This window comes from Hyperoodon ampullatus, assembly GCF_949752795.1.
Source record: "Hyperoodon ampullatus genome assembly, chromosome: 6".
NCBI lineage: Eukaryota > Metazoa > Chordata > Mammalia > Artiodactyla > Ziphiidae > Hyperoodon > Hyperoodon ampullatus.
Window position 1 is genome coordinate 3,087,398 of NC_136919.1, and position 17,200 is coordinate 3,104,597.

Genomic DNA, 17,200 nt, shown 5'->3' on the forward strand with positions numbered 1-17,200 from the left:
ACGTCGACAGGACCCCGACGGCATCTTGGTCACCTGAGGGTGAAGTGCAGGCGTTCAGAGTTGTGCTGGGGAGATGCGGAAGAGGCTGTCATGGCTGCCAAACCCAGGCTGTCCCCAGAGAAACTGTGACAGCGCACCGCCTGGCTGAGAGACGGCCTGGGGGAGGTTTCTGGCGTGGTGGGAACGCCTCGGGTGGACGGGAACGGCTCCCTTCCCTCCGAGAAGTCCTGTCCCTGCTAGTTAGAGGGTCCTTGAGCCTCCTGCTGCTTGGCGGCCGTCAGCCAGTGAGGGGGCCTTTATGTGACAGCTGCCCACCCTCCGCGGTGCTGGGGATGTGGGGAAGCCTGGGCCCAGCGCTCGGGGCCTCCTCCTCTCCTCCCTCAGCCAGAACTAGCTCCTGACAGGGCTGCTCCGATGCTCCTCGGAGGCCGAGGACAGGTGATGGCAGTCTGTTCACACCACCTGTCAAAGGTTCCCCTGAGCCCCGCGCTGCCGTGTGTCCTGGGGACTAAACGGGAGAAAACACCGAGTGACAGGCACCTGGCGGCGCGCGTAGGACTTGGGTCCTGGGAAGAGATCTCCCACCTTCTTCTTGAGATCAGGGAGGGCCGTGGAGGGTTGGTGTAACAAACCACCCTGAACTCGTTGGCTTAAGGCAACAGTAGCCATTGATCCTCCTTCACTGTTTCTGTGGGTCAGGAACTGAGAAGCAGCTCAGGGGTGGTCCTGGCTGCAGCTAGACACTGGCTGGCGCTGCATCCTCTGCAGGCTTGACCAGGGCCGGAGGAGCTGCTCCCGGGGTTGCCACTGCGTGGTGGGCCGGCTTGTCCCCCTGCAGGACCCCAGTGGGAGCAGGGAGCTGCTTGAGCATCCTCACAACATGGTGGCCGGCTTCCCAGCACATGTGGTCAGGACTCAGGGGAAGCCACCGCCTTGAAGTCCTGCACTGTCACTCGCACGCTGTCCTCCTGGTCACCTGGCCTTCAGGTGGCCCGCTCGGTTCAGCCGGGTCCCAGCAGTGGCCTTTCTCCAAGATGGCCCTCGTGGCGCCACCCTGTGGCCCATTTTCTCACACGCCTGGCTCTTCTCACTGGGACCCAGCGTCTGATACGCAGGATGGTTCTGTCAGTGTCTGAGTTGAGCTGGGCCCCAGGCCTCCCCGCTTGCCTTCTGCCCAGGCCTAAATGGTCCCTAGGGGGCCTGCGGGGTCTGTTTTGTGTCTTGGGGGGAGTATTGCAGCCTGGTGGGATGTGTGTTCCAACTCTGGCCACCTGACCTCAGGTATGTCCCTGGGCTGCCTGGCCTGGGTTTCCTTGTCTGCCAAATGGGGATAAAAGAGGAACCCCCTCTTCTGGCATAAAAGTTTCAGCACAGCACCCGGCCAAGAGCCAAGCCAATGTGACGGGACTGTCCCAACAGCAAGCTGCCCCAAGCCAGGCTGTGCACCGTGTCTGTCTGCTCGGCCTCTGCCTTGGGAGGGCTGTGTTGGGCCATGCGGGCCTCGGGGGGAGGCTAGAGGCAGATGAGGGCCACTTCCCGGCTGCAGGCTGTGGTCAGTGGCTACAGCCCAGGGAAAGCTGGGGAACAGACGGGCCCGCCGTCATGATGCAGGGTACAACACGGCTTCGCTGGAGGAGAATCGGCGCCTGGCTATGGGGAAGGGGGGGCGAGGGTGGCACCTCTGACGCGGGACAGCACCAGGCACAGCGAGAGGGCCCAGCCAGCTCTGCACACCCGAGGCTGCATGCTTTAGGAACACACAGCTCTGGCGTTTCCGGTGTGTCTTCTGTATCTTTAGTGCAGCTGAACTCCTGCTACTTCTTTTCATGGAGACAACCAGTCAGTCACAGCCCCCATGCTGCTTCTGTCTGCCTGAAGACAGTCTGTAGGGTGAGGGCGTTGATTTTGCTGGAGTAACAACTGGGCAATAAAAACCCCAGCCAACAAAGCACCCAGCCAGGCAGGAGGTTGGAACAGCCAATGAAATGGGGAGATGTCGGTGGCTGAGACAGGGAGGCCCCTGGTCGTCCCGGCCATCTGGTGTCCATCCACAGGCCTGTGGCCATGGACCCTCCCCTGTTTCCAGAAGTTTCCATGTTTGTGCAGGTCACTGGCCTGGAGACTGTCCCAAACTTCTCCATAGAATCAGCTTCCATTGCCTGTTACTCAATGGTCTTTTTCATTAAAAAAAAAAAAAAAAGAATAAAAAAGTTTTAAAAGGAGGGCAGAAGATTCACGCTCAAGGCCCGTTTGGCGTCCACTTCCGAAGGCGAAGGTGTGAGGAGGTGTCTGCCCGGGAAGGTCCAGGCTCCGCGGGAAGCGGGTCGGGGGAGAGCTGCCTCTGTGCTGCCCGTCCCTCTCCATCCCCACAGCCACCTCCCCGCGAGACCACCTCCACTGCCCTCTGCAGCAGCAGCAGTGTCCGGGTCACCCCTCTCTTGCCAGAGGTGAGTTAGTCATCTGTCCTCACCCCAATCTGACTATCTCCCCCATGAGGAAAAACCCAGAGTCCCAACTTGAAGGCTGCTCGCTCTTAAGCTGCGGGTCAGGCCGGACCTCCCCTCCCTGGCCCCCGCCCAACCCTCCCGGAGCTCCCGCCGTGGGCACCTCTGTGCTCTCCTCACCTGGCTCCCCCTTCCCCTCCTTCGGGGCACGGCTGAGGCCCCAGAGACACCCGGCTGGGCTCGGGGCCGTCCTCTGCACCCCCGTCCCCCAGGAACTCAGTGCAGCCATCCACTTCTGCCCTCGGACAGTGGCCTCCGCGAAGCCCCATCGAGCCTCCCTCCTTCCGTGTCCCCAGGCTTGGCCAGTGTAGGTGCCAGTGGACGTCCAAGCAGAAACCTTGTCCAGAGCTGAGATGCATCCCTATCGCGATGGTGGGAGTGGGGGTGGGGCAGAGGGAGCCGCCCTGGACCTGTGAGCTGGCAGCCCAGGGGGCCAGGAGGAAATGAAGAAGACCTGTTTCCTCTACAGCTCCCCTTGGTCTTGGCCCAGCCAATTTGGGGCCTAGGTAGCCAGTTAGCTCTAGGCTAGTGGCCTTAGCCCCCAGAGATCCCACTGTAGACAGAGCTCCTGTTCTGCACTGGATATCTGAATCCTTGTAGGAGGTACATGCAGTGAGGTTGAGGATGGATCGTGATGCGCTATGCCCCTTGGGGAGAGGCGGGGCATTCCAGCAGGTGAGTTGTGTGGCCCAATACATGGTGGTGACAAATGGAATATTTATAAATGGAATATTTCCTGCCATATCAATAAACAAAGGAGGTCACAGTCACCAATGATTGCAGCCCTCCAACGTGAGCTGGTAAGCCCTGACGAAAATCAGGGCTGAAAAGGATACCTGCCATCTAGCAGCCGTCAGATTGCAGCCACTCCCTGCGGTGAGCGCTGAGGAAACTCAGCATGTGAAAACACAGGCCCCAGAAAGCTAAGGTGCACATCAATCAAGGAATGACTTCAGTGAGCCCAGCCTCTTGCACCTTCCCATACATAGAGAAGTGCTAACTTCCCATATATAGAGAAGTGCTAACTTCCTTTTTTTTTTTTTTTTGCGGTACGCGGGCCTCTCACTGTTGTGGCCTCTCCCATTGCAGAGCACAGGCTCCAGACGCGCAGGCTTAGAGGACATGGCTCACGGGCCCAGCCGCTCCGTGGCATGTGGGATCTTCCCACACCGGGGCACGAATCCGCGTCCCCTGCATCGGCAGGCGGACTCTCAACCACTGCGCCACCAGGTAAGCCCAAGTGCTAACTTCCTTAACTTGAGATATCTGGTTTTCTTTAATTAACAATAATCCTTTGACGTTCCCGACTACCTGCCCTTTGTTGCAAAACTCCTGTATATCCCGGCCCCTCCCCTGGCCTCCTCGGAGCAGGTTCTCAGAGCCATCTGAAACGCTGTCTCCCGGGCTGCAGTCCTCATTTTGCCCCAAATAAAACTTAACTCGCAACTCTCACATTGTGCATTTTTTTAAGTCAACAGTGGGGTTCCCAGCTACATCCCATGCTGGTGAAAACCCAACACCCACTGGGGCCAACCTGTGTGGAGGGCATCCGTGTTTGCGGCCCCCAGGGGCCATCTTGGGGCTTCCTGGGCAGGCAGGCCTCTTGGGGTAGAGCCAGAAGGTCTGAGCCACGGCCGCTCTGGAGCCCCGGTGTCCTGCTTCTGTTCGGCTCACTTAGCTGACCTCTGCAGGCCCGGCCCTGACCCATGTCCCTGGCTTCATTGTCACTGGGCCCGATGGCCTCAGCTCACGTGCTAATTCTAGGTCTGGAGCTGCAGTTGAAGTCACCCGGGCCCTGCAGGACGGCTGAACTGAGGGCCAGGAAGTGGAGGTGAGCTCTGGGCACTCTACAGACCTTGATCTTCCTCTCTCGTCTCCAGAGAAGGGCCCTACCTGCGTGTAGGTACGTGACCGGGAGCCCGGCTGTGACCTGGGGGGCGGGGAGTGGACGAAAGTGTCGAAGCCCTGGTACAAGCAGCCCGGAGTTACACTATGATGACCAGACACTCCAGACTCGGGGCCCTCCGGGGACGCACCCAGGTGGCTCTCCCGGGCATCCATCTGCCTACACGGTGGCTCGGCCACCCCGGAGCCCCCCGGGGATGTCCCCATCTCCGCCCTTAGCAGCCGTGCCCCCAGTGGAGGAGAGGCCACCCTCGCTGGCAAGGAGCCTTCAGAAGGAAAGTGACCAAGGAAGCCTGAACCTTTGTGAGTCCCGTGTCTTCAGTGGATGCCCACCCGCCAGATGGCGGGTCTGGGGAGAGAAGTGCAGGGCTCCCAGTAGGTCTTGGTGGCCTAGAAACTATTTTGAATAAGGCATTTGGGTCCCCCGAATCTCTGATTTGCCTGAAAGCAGAGATGCCCAAAAGAACTCCAAAGAATCCAATTGTCATAAATCCCCTCCTCGGAGCCACCAGTAAAGACTGTTTCCACGAGCACGCCGGGGCTCCACACCGCACCCGAGCAGACACGTGCAAAGCTGTCACAGCCCCTGCCCTTCTCCTAGGGGCCCAGGGATCCTTCCAGAAACTCACGTGTTTTCCTGCCAGTACCCTTCTCTCCCTCCCCTTCCCCTATAATGTACCCGTAAGGCGGCATAGAAGCCCCACGTTCTAATTCCCCGAGTCAAATTTTTCTGTGAACTCCCAAGGACGTATGCAAAGGAATAAAAATCTGTCTTTTCTCTCCCATAATCTCTCTCTTGCCTCCAAAACTGAACATAAGAGGACAGGGGAGAAGTTTCACCTCCCTAACGGGAGATGTTTCCAGAACCTCCCACACGTTGAGGGGAGCCGGGATGAGGAGGGGGGGTGGGCCCGGGGTGGGGGTCAGCCGACCTCCTTCCTGCTGTGCACCACGTGGTCTGGGTCCCTGCCTCTGCCTGGCCAGCCTGGTGAACTCCTATTCACCTGTCCGAGCCCTTCACAGGCACTCCCTCCTTGCCCAAGTGTCTGTTTTTGCTGCCCTCCACGAATCAGGTCCTGCACCAGGTAGTTTAGGTAAAATGATATCCTTACCGTTTAGAAGCAGGTACAGACAGGGGAGGTGAGGCTTAGAGGGCTCACAGGGCTGACACTTGTGCTGCGCTGACCAGGCTGGCCCCTCCCCTGGGACACCCCACGGCCCAGCTGTTAGGGGCCACACACTGCCCCCAGCTCAGCCATTTGCTCCGAGGTCCGGGCAAGCTCCTGTGCCTCTCTGGACCCCAGTTTCCCCCCTGCACCATGAGGCATTTTTACCAGTAGACCTGGGCCCCTTCTGGCCCAGAAAGTCTGCACAGAGTAGGAAACCATCCACACGGATGCAGCGTTGCTATTGTATTTAGCAACTGCAGAAACAAACTCACCATGAGTTGTATTTTGGCCCTAACAAGAGGCCATTTGAAGAGGGTAGGCTGGCCTTTCTGGCCCCGTGTGTCCGGCAGCTGGGAGCTGGGGCTGGCTGGGAGAGGAGGCCAGAGGAGACTGGGGTCAGGCTTGTTTTATGTCAGGATGTCTCGGGCTGCGCAGGAGCCTCAGCGTTGCCAAAACAACGTTTAAAACATCTCGGAAAACGTGCAGCCACTTCTTTTCCACGGGACTTGTGCCCAGGCCTCCCAGCTCCTCTGTGAGGGTGGGGACTGGGTGACAGGGGAGTGGGGGACGCCGGCTCCAGAAAGAGAGAGAGAGAGAGAGAGACTGCGGCCCTGGTGGGCTCCATCCTCGCCTGTGCTCGGCCTGCAGCAGGCCCTGCCCCCCTCCCTGCCCTCTCCTTCCCGCCCTTTCCCTGCATTCCCCCTCACCTCCCTCTCTTCCTGTTTCCCCGCTACTCCCTCTCTCCCCTCCTCTCTCCCCCTACCAGCCTCTCGGACTCCCTCACCACCCACCCCAGAGTGTCAGAGCTCAGTCTCTGTTTCCTTCACCCCCAAGACCACCCTGGGACCTGGGCATAAACCCATTTCACAGATGAGCAGTCAAGGCCGGGGTAGGGGCACGGCTGAGTCTAACCCACCCAGTGTGAAAGCTGGGAGCTGGACCAGCTGCAGAATTTGTGGGCCCCAGTGCAAAATGAAACCGCAGGAGTCCTCATTCGAGGAAGATTAAGAATCTCAAGAAGGCAACCACAGAGCACGGCCCCAAATCCTGGTCACAGGCCCTCCTGCCCCACTGACCCTGATGGGCCCTGAAGTTGCGGACACTAGGGGGCAGAGGAAGCCTACCCAAGCAGGGGCCTGGCCATGGGCAGGCCAGGGGACCTGAGGGGTGTCCTGGGCTGGGGTGGTGGCTCCTTCCTCCTCAGCTAGTACCCTGGCCCTCGGGGTTGCAGGAACCGTCTGGAGGCTCAGTGTCGGGCCTTGAGGCTCTTGCAGATGGGGAGGGTTTGGCCAGGCCTCACTTTGGAGCTGCAGGCCTGGGGCAGGTCAACCCAGTGTCCAGCAGGCAAAGTGAAAGTCACGGCACCGGCCACAGGGGCTTTTCTGAGGACCCTTCCCTTCACATGTGGTCATTTGCACGCCACGTGCCGGGCCCTGTCCTCCCATGTCCTAGGTCCAGACAGAGTCCATTCACTAGCGGGGTGTTGGTCTGTCACGTCTGTGGGGGGGCACTTGGTGCCCTCTGGGGACCCTCAGTTCCACCCTGCCAGGGTTCCCAGCTGGAATCAGAGCCCCAGGACCTGGCCCTGCCCCACTGTCAGCTTTTCCCAGGAAAAGGCTGGGTGGTCTGAGCTGGGGGCTTCTCTGGCCTTTGGGGTGCAAACTGCATGTGATCGTGGCTCTGGCCCCTGTGGTGAGCAGGGCCCCAAGGTGCAGGGGGAGCCGGGGAGGAGGCTGCGGCCTGCCCTCCACGAGGTCCCAGCCCAGGCTTCTCTCCCGTCTTCCCCACTTGGGGCATCTCTGGGGGAGTGAGGGAAGCACTCGGCTTTCCTCCCCAACTTTTCCTCCTGTCCGGGCTGCACCTCACATCTGCTTGGGAAGCCTGCCCTGACACCCGCATTGGGTGTCCGTTTGGGAGGCCGAGGGGTGCTGGGACTGGGCTGGCTTTGGGGAAGAAGCTCTGTGAGCCTCTGACTTGGGCCGACTTGCTTTCGTCTTGGAAACTCGGGAGGTGGCGGGGCTCTGTCTAAGCGCCGGGGCTGAGCTCGGCCAAGCGCTAGGGCTCAGCTTCGCAGTCTTGACCTGGGCTGAGCCCGGCGGCTGGAGCACCCAGCAGCTGCATGGCTGGGGAGGGGGTAATGTGACCCCCCACCCCCAGGCATCTGTGACAGGGGTGGCCGTCCCACCCTGCTTGGGTTGTTGTGAGATCATACGCATTCAGTGCCTGGGTCCCCGAGCACAGCGCAGTCCCTGGTCAGTGCAGCCCTATGGCTCCTGCCTTTCTTTTGGGAGATCTACAAGGAGGCGGGTGGCTTGCGTGTGGAGGGGGAAACGGAAGGGGGCCTTGCGGGCCCTGCGGGCCCCCCCAGCGGCCGCCCGCACTGCCCTTGGGATGAGGCCAAGCCCTGCCAGTGGCCCTCCCGTGGACCCCTCTCTCCTCCCCCACACACTCTGCTTCTGCAGCTTCCCCTGGGGGAGCATTTGCAGACCCCTCGGGGTGGGAGGATGTGCTGGGCAAACGCCCAGAACCTTCCAGAGCCACCTCCTGGGTGCCCCGTCATCACGGGCTTCCCCCGCGGTGCCTCACGTCTGAGGTCTGCAAGCAGCAGGGCAGCAGTGGCTGGAGCAGGGCCCGGCCTGGGGCCAGGCCGTCCCCTGCCTGATCCGTGCCAACGCCTTCCGTCAGTGCTGCCTTGGACGGGGCCGGCCTCCTGGTCCTCACGGTGGGACTCCTGGGGGAGGATTTAGCCTGGCCTGGAGACAGCGCCCAGCATCCGCCTTGGAGACACTTCACGCACACACACTCCAGGCACACAGTAGGCACTCAGTGTGTGTTTAGGGAGAGGATGGCCCGTACAACCGCAGGAAACACTAGCTTTCCTCCCCAGGCACCAGCTGTCTGCGCCATCAAGACAAGGGCAGGGCCAGAGGCAGCCCCATCCCGGCTCTGGGATGCCACTGGGGCCTGGTCTGGCTCCCTCTCGCTCCCTTCCACCGTGGCCTCCTGGGAGCCCCTCCGGCCTCAGGGCCTTTGCGTTTGCTGCGCCCTCTGCCTGGAGCACTTTCCCGGAACTCCAGGTTCTCTGCGCCACCTCCGTGTCCTCACTCGGCTGTCGCTTCGGAGGGCCCCCCCGTCCCCAACCCTGCTCCCCATCTCCTCCCTGCATCTTCCTTCCTCAGGTGGGGTCGGCATCCCGTATGCTTGTTTATTTGTTCTCTTTGGGGGACCCAGAGCAGACACATAGGCTTTGCTCTGGGCTGTGTCCCTGGTGCCAGGGCAGACCTCGCACACAGAGGTGTGGCTTTGGCCCCGAGGGAAACCTGGTCCTGGGAACTGGGAAAGCCTGGCACTGGGAGCTGGGTGAGCCCCCTGCTGCTGGTGGGAGAGACCTGCGTGTCCCCCACCCTGATCGGCTCCTGGGGCCCTGTCCCTGCTGTCCTGGGCTCGGGGGACAGGCACAAGCCAGTTCTGCAGGGCAGAGGAGGGCAGAGTTGGAGAAGGGCATGGAGGGGAGGGGCGGGAAGGGCCAGCAGAGAGGAGGGGGCGCCGCTGGTCCCAGGAGGGTCCTCCCCACCCCCTGGGGAGCCTGCTTGGGTGAGGCTGCTGGCCGGGGCGGGCGCTCAGGAACTGCCACGTGGACGCGGCCCGCACTCTTCCTCTTCTGCACCCATGTTCAGGAAATGAACTTTTCCCTCCTCCTTTTCTGGGTGGCTTCCCGGGGAGGGTGGGGCTGTGAGGGGAGGCGGGCCCTGGCCCAGGGCTCTCCCCTCTCCCCACCAGCTCCCCCACACCCAAAACAAGCCACACCCCAACTCCGCCCGCCCGGGAGCCCTGAAGCCCAGGGGGGGTGTGGGTTGGCTGGGATGCAGCCAGGGTCAGTGGTCCCTCCAGCCCTGACACATTATCAGAGTGGGGATCCCTGGAAGCTTCCAGAGCCCCTGGAGGGTCTCAGCACAAGTCCGTGAACACACACGGGACCCCCACCTGCACCGCCGGCTGGCTGTGGCTCTCTGGCGGGCCTTGCTTTGCCCCTCTGTGTGCTGGGCCGAGAGCTGCAGGGGTGGCCAGGTGGGTGTGGACCCGATATGCGGCTTTGGTGGTGCACAGGCTGGTCCCAGCTTGGCCACGTCTCAGCTCTGCAGCCTTGAGTGAGTGGCTTTCGCTGCCTGAGCCTCAGTTTCCCTGCCTCTGTAACGGTGTAAACGCTCAGTCAGTGGGAAGAGTTGTGGCCACCGAGGTGACTGCTTGTGCCCCCGGAGCTGGTGGGGCAGCCTCGAGGGACCAAGTGAGGCCAGAGCCCTGGGAGGGAGGAGGGTGTGGGAGCGGGCACGCAGGGATGCCTGCCCACCGCATGCCGCCGCCTGCCAGGTCGGCTTCTCCTGTGTCAACCCCGAGACGAGCTTGCTCCCCAGCCCTGCCATCAGCAAGTCTAGGACTGTGGCCTGGACGCCACCATTGCTCCTGCACCGAGACTGACTCAGCCCGTGGGGAGCCCGGAGAGAGGGGGCCAGGGAGGGCGGCCGAGCGGATGCCTGGGCCCAGGCCTGGAGCGGCCCAACTGCCCCACTCTGGGCAAAAGCCCAGCCGTGCCCTGGAGCCAGGCTCTGGGGCAGGGGCGCGCGGATGAAATCAGAATTAGACACAAGCTCACGTCCCCTCCGCCCCCTCCCCCCTCTGGCGGGAGTCACTCACCCGCCTTGTAAATGTGCTCTTGAGCTCACTTTGGAAGGGGAAAGAATTTTAAGTCTTTGTGAAGTTTTATTTGGGAATACAGAAACCAGGTGGACAAAATTAGTTGCACCTAGGTTTTATAGCACTTGTGACATCTATTAAGAATGCTTCAGGGGCTTCCCTGGTGGCGCAGTGGTTGAGAGTCCGCCTGCCGATGCAGGGGACACGGGTTCGTGCCCCGGTCTGGGAAGATCCCACATGCCGCGGAGCGGCTGGGCCCGTGAGCCATGGCCGCTGAGCCTGCGCGTCCGGAGCCTGTGCTCCGCAACGGGAGAGGCCACAGCAGTGAGAGGCCCGCGTACCGCAAAAAAAAAAAAAAAAAAAAAAAAGAATGCTTCAAGTGCAGTTTTTGAACTCCTTTCAAGGGAAGTGGGAAAACGTTTCTGAATTCAGTACTTGAGGAAAATTCAAGTCCCTTGGGATGCAGTTCTAAGCCAGCTTTTGTTTCTCTCTTAAAAGGTCAGAAGTCCTGGGGCTCTGGGGTGGGGCAGGGTCGGGGGGAGCGTGGAGGGCATCCGGGTGGTTCTGGCTGGGCTGCTGTTGCCCAGGGCCGTGCGGCTGAGCAGAGCAGGTGGTGAGCCTGCTGTCAGTTCTCAGCTCGCACCCCCAAACCCAGCGGGCCCCTCTGCACCCCAGCTTGCAGGTGGAGGGCTTTCCTCCTCCTCCATCTCGCTGTGTGGGACCCTGGACCGCCGAGGAGCAAGCTGAGGGGCTGGCGGCGCTACAGCGGGACGGCTCTAGAACACGTGACCCTGCCCTCGGAGGGTGTCCGCTTCCACTCTGCCGGGGCCACGGCGTGCCAGGAGGTGCCTTTCAAAAGGCGCGCGATTCTCCGCTGAGGACAGCCTGCTGCAGCCTAGGGGCCTCTCTGTTTCTCCCGCTGAGGCGTGTCTGTTTTCCCGGCCAGGGGACAAGCCCAGTGTGTCCGCAGTCTCTCCCAAATCCTCCTTCCCGGAGGACTCTATGACCCGGTCTCTGCTCCGGCGCCCTCAGACCGAATCCCATGTCTGTCCCCCGTCTCCCCACTGCTGGGGTGCCGCCCCCTCGCCCCTAATCAGGCTATGACTTAACCCTAGTTATGGGCCCTGCCTGCAGGGGAGGTGGGGTGCTGTTACTCACCAGGGTCCTTGGCCTCCTTAATCAATAGAAATTGACAAGAAGCCAGATAAGAAGTTCAGGCGAGGCTGTACTGCGGGCCCTGCTGCAGCGGGGGTGGGGGGGAGCGACCGAGAATAAACAATAGGTTCCCTTGCTCGCTTCCTCCCTGAGGGAGGGGCCCGCTGCTTCCTTATATGGGTTGAGGTTAGGGTGCCCACCCCCTTGGTGGTGTTGCGTGCAGGGGGCATGCGCAGTACTCTGCTTTTGCTCCGGACTCCTCAGAAGTGGCCGTTGGGTTGTTTTGGTCTCTTTGTATCTTTTGTCCAGAATTTGCCCCACCTGTGCATGCACGCAGTTATTTTTAAGTCCGTTATGGTTTCTTTGTATTTCGCCGCTCCAGGAGATGTGTGTCCAGGTGCAAGCACTGCGGCAAAGGGTCCCGAGTCCCGGGTCCCAGCCTGCCTCGGCCACACTTACTGTCTCACAGGGGAGGCCCCCCACTGTGTGGGCAGGGGTGGGGTGTAGCTCGCAGGGCTGGGTGGGCTCCAGCTGCGGCTCAGAAGGCTTGGAGGACCTGGGGACAGGCATCTTCAGATATTTCGTCCCATGTGTCGTGGTTCCAGCTTCCCCCAACCAGGTCCCTGACCTTGGCCTGGCAGGCCTGCCTGGTTGGACGTTTGGCTGTCTGTGGAGTCCAGCCACTCTGACCATCCTGGCCCTTGGACTTGTGCTGGGTGTTCTCAGCCGGACCCTCCCCTCAGGGTCTCTGGCTTTCACACCTGCGCTCTAACTGCCTGCCCCGGCCCCCAGGGGTCCCTTGTCTTTCTCTGGGACATTGGTGGGCTTCGCAATGACCATCCAGTCCTTAGTCCTCACAGACACCATCTGGTCCCTTCCAGCAGCAACGCAGTCCCAGTTCCTCCTGTTCAAAGTTTCGACACCTGGGCCGCCAACCCTGCAGGGGGTTTGAGCCTCATGGGCCAGCAGGGATGGAATCCATGAGCGTTTCGCTCCCCACCCCTCTGGAAGGGGGGCTGCCTTCTCAGACCACTCGGGAACCACTGTTTCAAGCTGGGCGTTCCGGAAGCAGATGCTGTGCCGGAGTTCGGGGGCCGGATGTGTGTGAGGGGTCCACACTGCGCAGGGCAGGGAGAGGCGGGGCTGGGCCGAGAAAGTGGCTGCAGGGGCTTCAGGCCTGTAAGGCATTGCCTATCCCCGAGGGCGCCCCAGAACAACTGCCCCCGCCAGAGCATCCAGCTTTAGGCCGTGGTGGCTGGACCTCTAGAGTGACCTCTCGCTCACTCTGAATGTGGGGTGCAGGGAGGGGCGAGACCTCGAGGGAGGTGACAGCTAGAGGCTGAGCGCTGACCGCTCCCTGGGGCTGGGCAGCGGGGCCCCGATGGAGAAGCTGTGCCAAGCCCGGGTCCTACAGGGACATCAGGGCTTAGTCATGCTTGAAAGGACTGCTGCCTTCCCCGATTTTACAGCAGTGCCAGGAGAGGGCTGACGCAGCCCGGGAGTGGGGGTCGGCCGTGGAGGTGGAGGAGGTCGGCCTCCAGCACCCTGGACGCCTCTGGTCTTTACTGTCCGTCTTCCTGGTGGGCTGGTGGCTCTGTGCGGGCAAGGGTGCAGTCTGCGGTTTGCCGCTGTAGCCGTTCTGGGCACGGCTCAGCTGTATCTATTTTGAGCACCAACTGTGTGCCAGGCTCTGATTATTTCCCAGAGGAGTGCCGAATGGGTGCACGGCGTGGCCACCCTCGTGTGTCTCCTGCTGGGTCCCCCACCTTGTCAGGACCTGGGGCTTTGATTCTGGGGTGGTGAGTCTGAGCAGGGAGCCTCGTGCAGCTGGCAGGACCTCGATGGCCTTTTAAACATTTGAAGGGAGGAAAAGCTTCTTGTTTTAGTTTGCTCATGGGTTGGCAGAGAAGTGACCTTTCAGGCGATTTGTGAAGCAGCAGTAACCTGTGATTGAGGCAGGAACTGGGTCAGGATGTGTCAGCGAATGGTTGAGGCCAGCGGTCCTGTCACAGCACCGGCTCCCTCGGGGCTCCTCTGTCTGCTGGACTAGATGGGTCTCCTCACCAGCTTCTGACTCACCTTGGGGACAGATTCACTGGCTGGACTCAGAAGGGCGAGTGGCTATGTGGTGTCTGGGCCGGAGGCACTGCCATTCACGCATCCATTCCAAGGAGAACCACCCCTGGCTCAGAGAGGCCTGTCACACTTGGTATAACCCTGTCACCCCAAACCTATTTCACTGTGGAATCTTCTTTTCTCAAAACACCTGTTACTCTTGCATGCACACTGGTGTTTGATGGAAAATGTTTTGGGAAGTTTTGGGGTGGGTCTTTTTATTGTCAAAGGAAATAAGAGAAAGTCCAGGGTAGATTCCCTTGTCCATGGTTGAGGGAGAGACATAAGCCTCTCTTTGCAGATGGCCATGGGGGTCTTTTATGGACTGAATGTGCCACCCCCTTCATCTAACCCCCAGTGGGACTATATTTGGACATGGGGCCTTTATGGAAGTAATTAAGGTTAAATGATGTCATAAGGGTGGGGCCCTGATCCTATATAATTAGTGTCCTTATAAGGAGAGATGAGTCTCTCTGTCTCTCTTTCTCTCCCCGCCATGTGAAGACAGTGGGAAGGTGTCCATCTAAAAGCCAGGAAGAGAGCTCTCACCAGAGACTGAATTGGTTGGAACTTTGATCTTGGACTCTCAGCCTCTAGAACTGTGAGAAATGCTTTGCTGTCCAAGCCCCCAGTCTATGGCATTTTGTTATGGCCGCCTGAGCCGACTAAGAAAGGGCCTGAATGTCCAAATGCTTAGCAATGCTAATGCAGCATGAATGGTGGCTTTGGTTAAGCAAATACAACAATGACACCCTTGGGTGGTAGCCAGAGAGAACTGAGCTTGGGGATCCTCTGGTGAGCTGGAGACCTTGGGAAAGAAAGGGGTGACAGGATCCCACTGGAGCCGAGGTAGGTTCCCAAGTCACAGTTGGCTTAGAAACCTCGAGCATGAGTTTGTGTTTTTGGGTCTGACCTTCTTTCTGGTTAATGGGTCTTGGGAGCCATAGTGCTGTTCAATATTTGAGTAGTACTTTGTGCATTTTAGCATGATCATTGAAGTTAGAGATATTATTTTATTTAAAACGCTCAGCAGAGTAAGTCCTCTGTCCAGTATGGCTGCCACTTTGAGCATCTCATGCTCACCACCAACGTAGCAGTGTGACATAACACACTTTTGTCATCTCGCAGTTTCTGGGGCAGGAGGCTGGGTTGCATCTGGAGGCTCAGCTGGGGAAGAGTCCAAGCTCCTGTGGCTGTTGGGAGGATCCAGGTGCTTGTGGGGTGTCACATGAACACCTCTTTTTCTTGCTGGCCGTCTCCTGGAAACTGCCCTCAGGCCACCCTCGGTCATGTGGGGCCCTCTCACATGGCAGCTCCTTCATCAAAGCCGGTAAGGGAGACAGTCTCCCAGAAAGATGGGCGTTACGGAATTCTGTAAAGTACTCACAAGGGGGACATTCCATAACCGTTGCTATAGTCTAGTGATTACAAACAGGTCACAGGTCAGCCCCCACTCAAGGGGAAGGGGTTACACCAGGAGGCTTGGATCATGAAGCCACTTTAGAATCCATCCAGCAGAGTCTGCTCTTTGGCCCCCGTGATGCATGTCCCTCCCGCCTGTAAAATACAGTTATCCTTCCAAGGGTCCCAAGAGTCTCATCCCATTACTGCATCTGCTCAAAGTCCAGAGGCTACATACACAGTTGGGTGTTGGGTGAGGGGCTGTCCCCAGACGCCTGACTCCCACCCCCCCATTTTTTTGGGGGGGGGCACTCCATGCTGCGCGGTGTGCAGGATCTTAGTTCCCCGACCAGGGATCGACCCTGAGCCCCCTGCAGTGAAAGCGTGGAGTCCTAACCACTGGACCCCCTGGGAAGTCCCCTGACCGCCCCCCCATATCTGCCCGAGGGGCATGAGAAGGAGAGCGGGAAGAGATGTTACAGAGGACGGGGGACCACAACAGCCAGGCCCGTGGGGGGGTGGGGGGGGTAGGCACTGCAACAAGGGGAGGTGCCCACTCAGCACGGGTGCCTGGGCTTCTGCAGGGAACTTCATCCTCGGGATTATGCGGGGTGGAGATGCGCATCCTGAAATTTAAATCGAGTTTGTTTTACATACCAGCAAGTGACGTGCAGCCCTTGGCTCTTCCTGCATCCCCCCGCAGGGCCCTTGTGAGACTGGGCTGGCGCTGGCTTGGCCTGGTCCTGGGCTCGAGGGGAAAGCAGGTCGCACCTTCCAATGCAGAGCATGACGAGGACCTAGTCGGCCCCAGACCCTGAGGCCCTGACCTTGGGCTCACCAGGACAGAGGCCAGGGACATACACTTCCTCTCAGAGCCGGGCCTGGTCAGCGGAGGGACAGTAGGAAATGTCCCACTTCTGACTTGCCCAGGGTCCGTATCTGTCAAATGGGAACAGCGACCTGGCTTTGTGCGCCTCACTGGATGGTAATGAGTGTCAGGTGGGAGGCTGGCATCTTAAGGCGCTATGAGGTGGGGGGGCATGCACCTACAGGGAGGGTCAGCGTGCAGCGTCGTCCAGGGGCCCGGGCGCTGTGCGCCTTGCCGGGGGAGGTGGGCAGTGGGATAGCCCCTCCTGACACATTTGGCCTCATCTGTTGAAGCTCAGCCTGCCGTACTCTGTGACTCAAGGCTCTTCCCCTCGGGAAATGCACAAACATGGGCCCCAAGAGATGTGTACAAACATATTTCGACAGCCCAAAGTAGGCCAACTGTCCCTCCATAGGAAAATGGGTAAGTAAATTGTGGTGTGCATAGGCAAACAACATTCAGCAATGAAAATAAAGGATCTTTAGCTATGTAAATGCCGATGAATGTCAACGTGCAGAAGAGACCGAATACCAGGAAGAGGCAAGCAGCACCGTGCCACTGACGTGAAGCTGGGAAGCAGGCAGGTGTCACTGAGCTCTGGGATCTCGGGTGAACAAAGAGGTGGGGAAATGAAAGGAAATGTGGGACCGGGGGCCAAAAGAGGGTGGTTCTGGGGAGACGGGGCACACGGGACTGGGATGCAGAGTGGTCTCAAGACGGTAGGTAAAGTTTTCTTTCTTAATCTGGGTGGTGGGCATTGGAATGCTGATTTCATTTTTATTGTCTTTAAAATAAAATATCCCCACGTTATAACCTTTTCTATATCTGGTACCTAGGATAATACATACAGAACGGCTTCCCAGGCGTCATCATGTCCTTTACATGCATTACCCTCACTGAATCCTCACCACCCATCCGTAACCACCCTTGTTGTTGCCCCCATGAAAGATGGTCCATCGGGCTGCTGCTGGGGACCAGGTTCCGGGTCAGTGATGACATTTCCCAACACCCCTGTTGCACCTGGGTGGAGCCATGTGACCAAGGTCCAGCCAGGGGAATGTGGACGCCATCCTGATCCCTGGTCCATAAACCCTCCACACAACCCCCCATGCGCTCCCTTCCTAAGCTAACTGGACGTTGATGTGGACACTGATGCCCATGGTGACTTTGGGAAACCACACGTGGAAGAGCCTCTGGCAGAGCCTCTGTGAGCCTGGGTCCCTGCACAGCTCCCTGGCTTGGAAGACCAGGCCACCCACCTGCATGATCATTGGATGTTACACAAGAAGAAGCAAACTTTTATTTTCTTGAGCCACTGAGATTTGGCCCTTATGTATGACAGCAGGGGTCAGCAGACTACAGCCCGGGAGCCACATTTGTTGCCTGCTTTC